The following is a 9,841-nucleotide window of genomic DNA, read 5'->3' as shown; positions in this document are numbered from 1 at the left end:
TTGATCACAAATGTGCAACAAGATCCTAAAGCTTTAGAGTTGTCTTTATTTATTCAATTTGTGTATTTATTATTATTTTTTTTACCTTTGTAAAAATTAATATTAATTAATAAAGTTGCTTTGATCATTATGGGGATGCATAAAGCTGCCTAAAATAATCCAGATTTTTAAAATTGATATAATAATTTATCCAGTTTCAGCCATTTCGAGAAATCTGCCTTTGCTGAATAACTAATAGATCTTTAATATTTTTGATGTGCAGAAATTTAGTTTGGCAGGATGCTGCAAAACACACAAGACACTGATTTATGTTGAAACTCAAGAAACTGCAAAATACAAATGGGGAGGAATAGAAAAAGTAAACTTAGTAATGACTGACTGTTCAAGGGTCACTAGAGGAATCAAAGAGTCCAGAAAGCTGGAATGCTGAGGGGGAAAAGTCAGAGAACTTTTGTTTTTGACCTAGTTTTTACTCTCTTCGTTATATTTTGGCCTTTGTTTTGACATTTCAAATGTTATCTTGGCATTGTATTTTGAGTTTAGTCTTTATGTTGGGTATTCTTATTCCTCTGCTGCACATGCACCATCCTATATTTAAATATTAAGGTTTTTTTTTCATTAAAACAATATTTTCTCAACTCAAAAACAACCTTCGGGGTGGATCCTACCCACATTATGAAAACACACTCATTTTCCATCCTGATTTAAAAATATATATAAGAATGTAAACAAACAAAACCGAAAAAAATCAACATGAAAATTTGTGTGAAAGAGTTAATAATGTCACCTTGCTCTGTTTATATTTTGTGTTATGTTTCTGATATTTGAAATTATGAAATGTCATTGAAGCCAGATTTGAGAAATGATCAGTGCAAAATGGCCAATGTGTCAGTGCGTGCCTTTGTTTAAGTATGGAATCTTTTAGATTTATTTCTGACCTTTCAAACAAAACCTCATAGCCAGTTAGTTTGTTATTAAAACCTTTGGAGGTTAGTCTGCAATAATAATCTGAAACAACTAAAAACAAAGCAGAACGACACGTTTCTGTCTCCGATGTACAACATTTCAACACCTCAGTGTGGCATTAAGGCCCTTTTAATATACAAATGTTTTTAACACATAAATGATTATATTGTTGTGTTTTATACCTTATATTTAAGAACATCAGTCCTCCCTCTGCTGGCTCCTTCCTGTTTCTGAAGCTGCTATGAGACGGAGGTGTGTTTCTGCCCCTAGTGGTCCCTCTGAACCATAGCCCTTTCATGTCTCCATTATGTCTCAGTACAATTTAATTTTTCAAATCATTTGACACAATTATGTAAACAAGGGACTGTTTTCCTAGAGATGATGTCGAGACTGTCTTTTCCCCAGCCATTTCTACTAGCTTCTCCAGTGGGATTATAGGTTTAATCCCTTTAACCTATCCTAAATTGACCCTGGAGGGGTCCCTATTAGAAGGCCTGATCAACCTCCCCACTCCTCCTGTACCTACCACCTTAGGGTGGCAGAGGAGTTAAGTGCCCACCCTCTAACCGGAGGGCTGCAGGTTCAAACCCTGCTCAGTATGTTGCAGTCTTTGTGTCCTTGGGCAAGACACCTCACTGCCTTTGTCTGCTGGTGGGGGTTGGAGGGACCGGTGGTGTCTGTGCATGGGAGCCTCACTTCTCAGTGTAGCTCATCATCACCAGTGTGTGAGTGTGTGTTTGAGTGGGTGAATGACTGTTTGTGTTGTAAAGCGCCTTTGGGGGTTGTGTAAGCCTAGAAGGCGCTATATCAAATGCTGGCCAAGGTCTGTTTACCTTAACTATTTTGTTACTTAGTGCATTATTAGGAATTGATAAACTATTACATAAAGTACTAACATCGTAATAATTATTTTTAATAAAATGACTCATTGTAAAGTGTTATCAAAGCATGCTCTGCATTTTTGTGGCTGCTTTGATGTGAAAATTACTCAGACAAAATGGGGCTAAAATGTCATGTTTGCATAATAAAAATAACATAAATCATCTGTGTGATGGACAGGAGACAGCTTCAGGGTGTCCCTCACCTCTCACCTCACTGCTGGGGATAATCACCAGCTCCTCGTGACCCTACTCAGGTATTAGTGGTACACAAAATGAATGAGTGAGTAAATGAATTAATTAATAAGTCTAACACTTCAGATTTGGTATGAGCTGTGGATTTAGTCTGATGAGTTCAATGAAGCATATGCGGTTTGTGTGTGTGTGTGTGTGTGTGTGTGTGTGTGTGTGTGTGTGTGTGTGTGCGTGCGTGCGTGCGTGCGTGCGTGCGTGCGTGCGTGCGTGCGTGCGTGCGTGCACTATTTATCTGAAGCTGGGATATTTAAAGTTTCCACATTTTATAGATTCCATCAAGAAAAAGGACCAAAAAGCCATCTAAAGCTGAAATCCCAATTTATGTAAAACACCACATTGCGCATTCTTACTGTTTTCAAGTTTAGCAAAAATCAAGAACTTCTGTTTGAAACAGAGTTTATTTTATTGAGTTGGTGACAAAAACATCTACTTAATGTAGCTAACATACAACAAGAATCCATACGTCACACATATGAATGATAGATGTTTGCAGCGTAGAATAAAAACAGAGTGGTTGAAGATCTCATTTCAAGTATGGATAAGTCATTTCTGTACCAATATTAGAAATAACACAAAAAAGCACATTTCACAGCTATTTTTCCTTACGGGCCATTATGTCAGATGCAACCTTTCTCCAAATCCTGAGCTGATATAGTCCTCAGGGAGCGAGAGGAGAGGAAGAGGGGAGGGAAGGGCATGGCAGAGGGAGGAGGGGAGAGACAGGGGGGAACAGAAATAATGGACGGAGTGTCTGAGAGGGAGCCATAACCAGATTTCAGCATGCACGTTGCACTGGAGTCAGCAGAGGTGTGGAAATACACAGGAGGGTCCATGGAGTCTGTGGTTGCATCTGCACACAGAAAAGCCAGAAAATCTTTAGACGTAGAAAACTGCAGGAAATAAAACCTCCAAAGTGGTGTGCTCACAACTTTCTACATGTCTTTATATTCAAGCTAAACTAAATATTTCCTGAAAGATGAAAACTGGTGTTATTAAACCAGACGAGAACCCCTTCCCACAGGGGGTTGGAATGAGGAGCAGCCATGGGAACCATAATGTTTCCGAGACATTTTAGGAAGGGGGAACCTTGACACGATGACTCGTTCTTTCAAGAACTTTGCATGTTCCACTCCTTCAGCAGTGAATGATGTCACTGATCAGTGTCAAAAAGCAACCGTGAATATTACTAACAACAAAAGTTTAATTCTATCAAAAGTGTGCCCTAATTTCATCTATTCTCCGCGGTGCTATTTAAAATGTGGCATTCAAAGACCAGAAGGAGCATCATTTTTTACAGTGCTCTGTGAGACAACAATGCCTCACGAATTATGTAGTTTGGGGGCATTTCCGCTGCATTTTTCAGTGTTGGGAGTTTAGAAATGGCGATTTTAAAGAAAACTTTACTTCTTCTCAACTCTTCTACTTTTACAAAAGTTGGTTGTTTTGAGTGATGGCTGCCTACTGGGTCACAACCAGTCAGCTTGAGTGAACCAAAAGTTCCCTTCATTGACTCTACCGGGTCATCTCCGAGGGTCTACCCCAGCTCGGGTCCTTTTGCTTGGCCCGCTGAAGTGGACACATGTGCATGCCGTGAAGTTTCAGTAAAATTACCCTCAAGTTCCGATAGTGGAAAAAGCCCTAAAGAAGATCTCGAAACAACAACATAATCTAAAGCCGTAACCGGAGTTTGTTTTATGCTTTTAATTTTTGCACCTAAATGATTCAGATCAGCAACAAATTCCAAGGTCAAAGATGACAAAATGTAGCTTTTAAACAATGATTTCATTCATTAAGGTCAAAAATCCAAATTAACTGGTTGCCATGTGAAAACGTAATCACCCCCTAAAGTTAATAACTGGCTGTAACATCTCTGAGGCAACAGCAACGTATGATAACAATAATGAGACTCAAATAACTGTGCAGGATTTTTGTCCCACTTTTTCACATACCTGTTCTAATTCAGCCACATTAGATGGTTTTCAAGCATGAAAGGTCTGTTTAGGTTCAAAGTTCAGGCAGTTTCTTTCAGGATGTTCTGCTAGAGATCAGAATTCATGGTTCCACTAGTTACAGCAGGTGATCCAGGTCCTGAGACAGCAGAGCAGCCTCAAACCATCACACTGCCCCCACCATGTTGGACTGTATGATGGAGTAACCACCAGGCCCCCTCTTTGGTGCAGCGCTGCCATCTAGCTGCTTTAAAATGAAACAAAGCCTACGCTCTCCTGCTCTGACTTTGTCACAGACCTGGATCGTTGTTGAGTTGGGTGTGCAGGTACTGCTGTTTGGTGTAGAACTTGTTGTAGATGCAGTAAACTGCAGCCATCAAAGCAAACGTCCCGAGGGACGCAGCGATGAAAAGGCCTATCTTATCGTTGTCTCTGTCACCAAGAGCATCTGAGGCACAGACACAATAAAATGCATCCATTATGCCAAAGTTACTGAGTCAACACTGTGAAAACTTGCAGTTCTATAGAGAAATGGCTGATTAAAGGCTTACGTGTCCGTCTAGCATTGAGATGGGGGACATTATCCTGTATGAGGAGGTCTCGTATGTGTGCAGGAGGTGGAGGAGGTGCTGCAGGGTCCTGGTGGATGCCGACCTCCTGCTTGGACTGGAACGTGCTCTGTGAGCTGCTCAGTGGAAATATCAGCAGCAGACTCAGAGCTGCCAGGGACCCCATGAGGATCATCAACTGGGAAAAAAAAACAACATTAAAAATAAAGACCGAAAAGTTTCAAAAGCTTCTGCTCACACACATTTTTCTCTGGTTGATGAAGTATCACAAAAATTATGTTTTGGTGTCAAATAAGTGTTTATCCACATAATTCTGCCTTCTTTACCTAATCGTAATTAACTCTTACCTGGTTTCCCCAAATGTACCTAACTCTGTGATCTACAAAGTTAAATGCAACATTTTAAATCGATCAGGTGTGTTTTACCTGATGTTGGAGCGAGGATGTCGTTTGTCTCCTGGTTGGGTGTTGTCCGCTCTGTGTCTCCAACTGACTGAAGTGAGACCGGATCCAAGACGACTGAAGTCCCCAGACACACAATTATATCTAAGGGGACACCTGAGGAGTCCATCATGTGGGCGTTTAACAAGAAGACAACAGATGGTGCACTCAAGGCTTGCTTGAGTACTTAAAGAGAGAACGTGTGAATCTCATGAACGATGAGGCTGTGCCTGGGCACATTTTTTCAGAGTGGGATCTACAAATGAGAAAAGTGGTCAGGTGGAGAACAATCGAGCTAGCCCTAAAGGACCCACCACAGCAGATGAAAGGTGTGTCACCAAGAAACAAGCAAAACTAGAAAAATTGCATTTATTGCACAAATGCTGTTTGAATGCTGGATAGCTGAAACTGTAAGCTGAAGCTGCTGAACAGCTGAACTGAAGCTGAAATTAAGCAAAACTGTCAAAATGAGCTGAATGTTTTGAAAGATGTAGAAGCAAAAAGCACCAACAAGCAAATAAAGCACAAAAAGTAAGTGAAGAATAGAGAAAAAATAATGCTAAATAGCAACAAAAAAAAAACGTACATCTGTGAACATTGTATAAAAATCTGGACAGCTTAAATGTCTAAACACCTGTTATTTCAGTTAGCCAAGTTTAACAGTTTAATCTTTACATTTAGCTGAACTGTGAAATTAGCAGTTTATGCTAAATTTGTTAACTGATTGCTGAAGTTGTTGAATAGCTGAAGTAAGCTGAAACTAAGCTAAACTGTTAAATGAGCTGAATGTAGTGAAAGATGTGAAAGCAAAAAGCACCAAGAAGCAAAAAAGCACAAAAAGTAAGTGAAGAATCAAGAAAACTAATCCTAAATAGCAGAAGACTCAAATCTGTGAACACTGTTTAAAAGAATTGGACAGCTAAAATGTCTAAACACCTGTTAATTCAGTAGGACTAGTTTAACAGTTTAATTTTTACATTTAGCTGAACTGTGGAATTAGCATCATATGCTGAATTCAGAAACTAATTACTGAAGCTGAAGCTAAGCAAAACTGTTAAAATGAGCTGAATGTTTTGAAAGATTTAGAAGCAAAAAGCACCAAAATGTAAATAAAGCACAAAAAGTGAAGAACGGAGAAAACAATCCTAAAACTCAGAAAACTGAAATCTGAACATTATTTAAAAATCTGGACAGCAAAAATGTCTAAACACTTGTTGTTTGAGTAGGACTAGTTTAACAGTTTAATTTTTATATTTAGTTTAACTGTGAAATGAGTAGCATAAGCCGAATTCAGAAACGGATTGCTGAAGCTGCTGAATAGCTGAAGTGAAGCTGAAACTAAGCCAAACTGTCAAAATGAGCTGAATGAATTTAAAGATTTAGATTTATTATAATTCCCAAAATGTTTATTAAAAACATTAAGATTTTTTAAAGCTTCATTTAGACATGGGGGGTGAAATCTTCTAATCCAGTGGTTCCCAAACTTATTTAGCCGCGCACCCCCTTCTATGTCCCGACCATGTCGACGCCCCCCCCCCCCCCCATCGGGGCATGGCTCTATATATATATATATATATATATATATATATATATATATATATATATATATATATCAGATGTCAAGCTAAACAGACAGGGTTAAAAAAATTCCCCATCACTTTCATTTTTTAAATAGTAATTAATGAACATTCGATACCATTACAATTTCCTTTGATTTCATTTTAAATAAATATTTAGAGTGCCCAGGTAGCACATAAACAATGCAATTTAACGGTTTTCTTAAAGTAGGAACGTTTAACCTGTGCGGCCAGAGCGCTCTCCTTCCTTCTGTTCTGCGTAAACCTGAGCTGATCACCTACTTGTGCGTAATCAAATGTCAATAGGGGACAAGATATAGCCATGATGTTCACTTTTACCTCAGACCGACTTATTGCTGTTTTATGGTGTGGCTGAATCTGTGATCCGCTGTCATGCGGACTGGAATGACAAATGCTGCAGTAACAGGAGTTGTGGTCAGGTTCATGAGGAGTCACTGGCTGTAGCGGACCCGACTCATCCCAGAAGCTAATATCTTAATTTGACCTTGAATGAAAAATAACCTCTTAAAAGTTTTGATCATGGTGGAGGCAGCGTTCATTTCTGCCTTCAGTCTGACCGCGCGCCGGAGTTAAAGCAGCGTGTGCGCTTATTGAATCTGTGTGTGTGTGCCGCGCGCGCCGCTCAAGTCACCGCGTCTCGCGCTATTTAAACCAATGTTGTAAAATGACTTCTGCCCAGCCCAGATGTGCTCACTTGTGCACCCGTGAGCCGTGGTTCAGCCGGAACGCGTCTGACCTCTGACAGACGCACTCTGAACTTCAGATCTTCAGCGCGCTGTCAATAGCCTGAATGGGAATCATTTCTTGTTATTTTGTTACATCCACAATGTTCTGTGTGTGAGGTTTACAATGTCAGAACACCTGCATGAGACAGGGTGTTAATTACAATCTGCCAGAATGACTCACCACCTTCAGATTCCTCCAACACCGTTAAAAATGATCAAATAAGGAACATATCAGCGTGCGCAGGCCAGAGTGCTGAAGCTCGGCACATTGTTATTATGAAGCTAGGGCACATGTGGAGGACACGCGCGCGCGCGCAAAAGTATACTTGTTTTCAATTACATTTATTGTGCCCACTTACTTTTTCTTTGGCCCACCCACAAATGAGTTTCTACGCTAATAGTGACATATGACAGTCTTCTCTGAGCTCCGCAGCCATTACAACTATTCACCTCGCGCACCCCCTAGTGGCAGCACCACACTTTGGGAATCCCTGAATCTGAATGGGTCAAACTGAACTGCTGTATGTATCCAGTGGCGCAATGGTTGGTGCTGTTGCCTGGCATCAAGAAGGTTCCGGGTTTGCCTCTCGGCTTGGGATAGTCCTTTGTGGAGTATGCATTTTCTAAGACTATTCTTAAGACTGTTTTAAAGCTTCATTAAGACAAGGAGGCTGAAACGATCTATTCTAAATGGCTAAAATGAAATAGGTGCATTTACAGCAAACAGCCACCGGAGGGCAGCATTTCCCACCTTCTCTTTATTCCTTACTGCTGTTTGTGGCCACCAGAGGGCGCAAATTTCCCACTCTTTTAAGCAAAAAAACAGTGTTTGGAAGAAATTAGTGTTTCTACTAAGGAAGTCTTTTATCTTTACCAATACAGGTTCACCCCCTTCAAATCCTCCTCCTTCATAATATTATAATTCCCAAAATGTTTATTAAAAACATTAAGATTTTTTAAAGCTTCATTTAGACATGGGGGGGTGAAATCTTCTAATTTAAATGGGTCACACTGAATTGCTATAGTTATGCAGTGGCGCAATGGTTAGAGATGTCGCCTGGCATCAAGAAGATTCCGGTTTGCCTCTCGGCTTGGGATAGTCCTTTGTGGAGTATGCATTTTCTAAGAATATTCTTAAGACTTTTTTAAATCTTCATTAAGACAAGGAGGCTGAAACGATCTGTTCTAAATGGCTAAAATGAAATAGGTGCATTTACAGCAAACAGCCACCGGAGGGCAGCATTTCCCACCTTCTCTTTATTCCTTACTGCTGTTTGTGGCCACCAGAGGGCGCAAATTTCCCACTCTTTTAAGCAAAAAAAACAGTGTTTGGAAGAAATTAGTGTTTCTACTAAGGAAGTCTTTTATCTTTACCAATACAGGTTCATCCCCTTCAAATCCTCCTCCTTCATAATATTATAATTCCCAAAATGTTTATTAAAAACATTAAGATTTTTTAAAGCTTCATTAAGACAAGGAGGCTAAAACGATCTATTCTAAATGGCTAAAATGAAATAGGTGCAGTTACCAATTTGGGATCTTTCTGCATGGAGTTTGCATTTTCTAAGACGTTCGGTAGATCCCTTTGGCTGGTTAGTTAGAAAGTAGGAAATCTAGGAAACAGTTTTTCTGGAAGACGGAGAAAACATGCAGCACGTAGGAAGTTTAGAGAGAGAAAGGGCAGGAATTTATTAAAATAAAATCAAGAAAAAAGTAGGCAGATTTATCCCCAATACACATTTTTACCAGCGAAAAGCAATAATATATAAGCATTTAATCTTTATACATGTGATAGAATCAGATCACCCCAGAAGTCGGTCTCCAGGGCCGTATCAAGGCATTTGGGGACCAAGGCAAATATGGTCTTGGATCCCCCACCACCTCACTCCTTGCTCAGTTAATACAAGATGGCAGCGTGCTGAGTACAGATTGTTGTTGCTTTTATTTAATAAACAATCATTCAAAAGAACTGTTTTTAACAGCAGTCCTAGCTCAGACACCACACCACTTTCCACATATATGTCATGAGCTCACTGAGCGTCAGATTACCAGATTCATACTGAAGTTGTTTTGGTGAAAGTAACTTAAAGTAATGCAAAAGTAGTGTAATGCCTTACATTTTAAAATCAGTGATCTTGTAATGTAATGAATTACTTTTAAATGAGGGTAACAAGTAATAAATAATGCATTACAGTTTTGAAGTAACTTGCCCGACACTGATTTTAAGTGTATAGAGCTGGTTGGTTGGTTGGTTGGTTGGATGGATGGATGGATGGATGGATTCCTTAGGCCTAGCCGATCGATTAGATGTCTCACACGTATGGGTGTGTAATTCCATTTAGCCAGAAGATGATTGACCTTTCTCAACCAATCAGGGGGCTAGGTGGGAGCGGGGCACTTTCCCACCTTCTGACGGTCAATCAAATTGAACTTGTTTCTAGTTTTAAGTACAGATAGTTCA

The sequence above is a fragment of the Nothobranchius furzeri genome, chromosome 16, assembly GCF_043380555.1.
Source record: "Nothobranchius furzeri strain GRZ-AD chromosome 16, NfurGRZ-RIMD1, whole genome shotgun sequence".
Lineage (NCBI taxonomy): Eukaryota > Metazoa > Chordata > Actinopteri > Cyprinodontiformes > Nothobranchiidae > Nothobranchius > Nothobranchius furzeri.
This window is presented reverse-complemented; position numbering follows the sequence as displayed.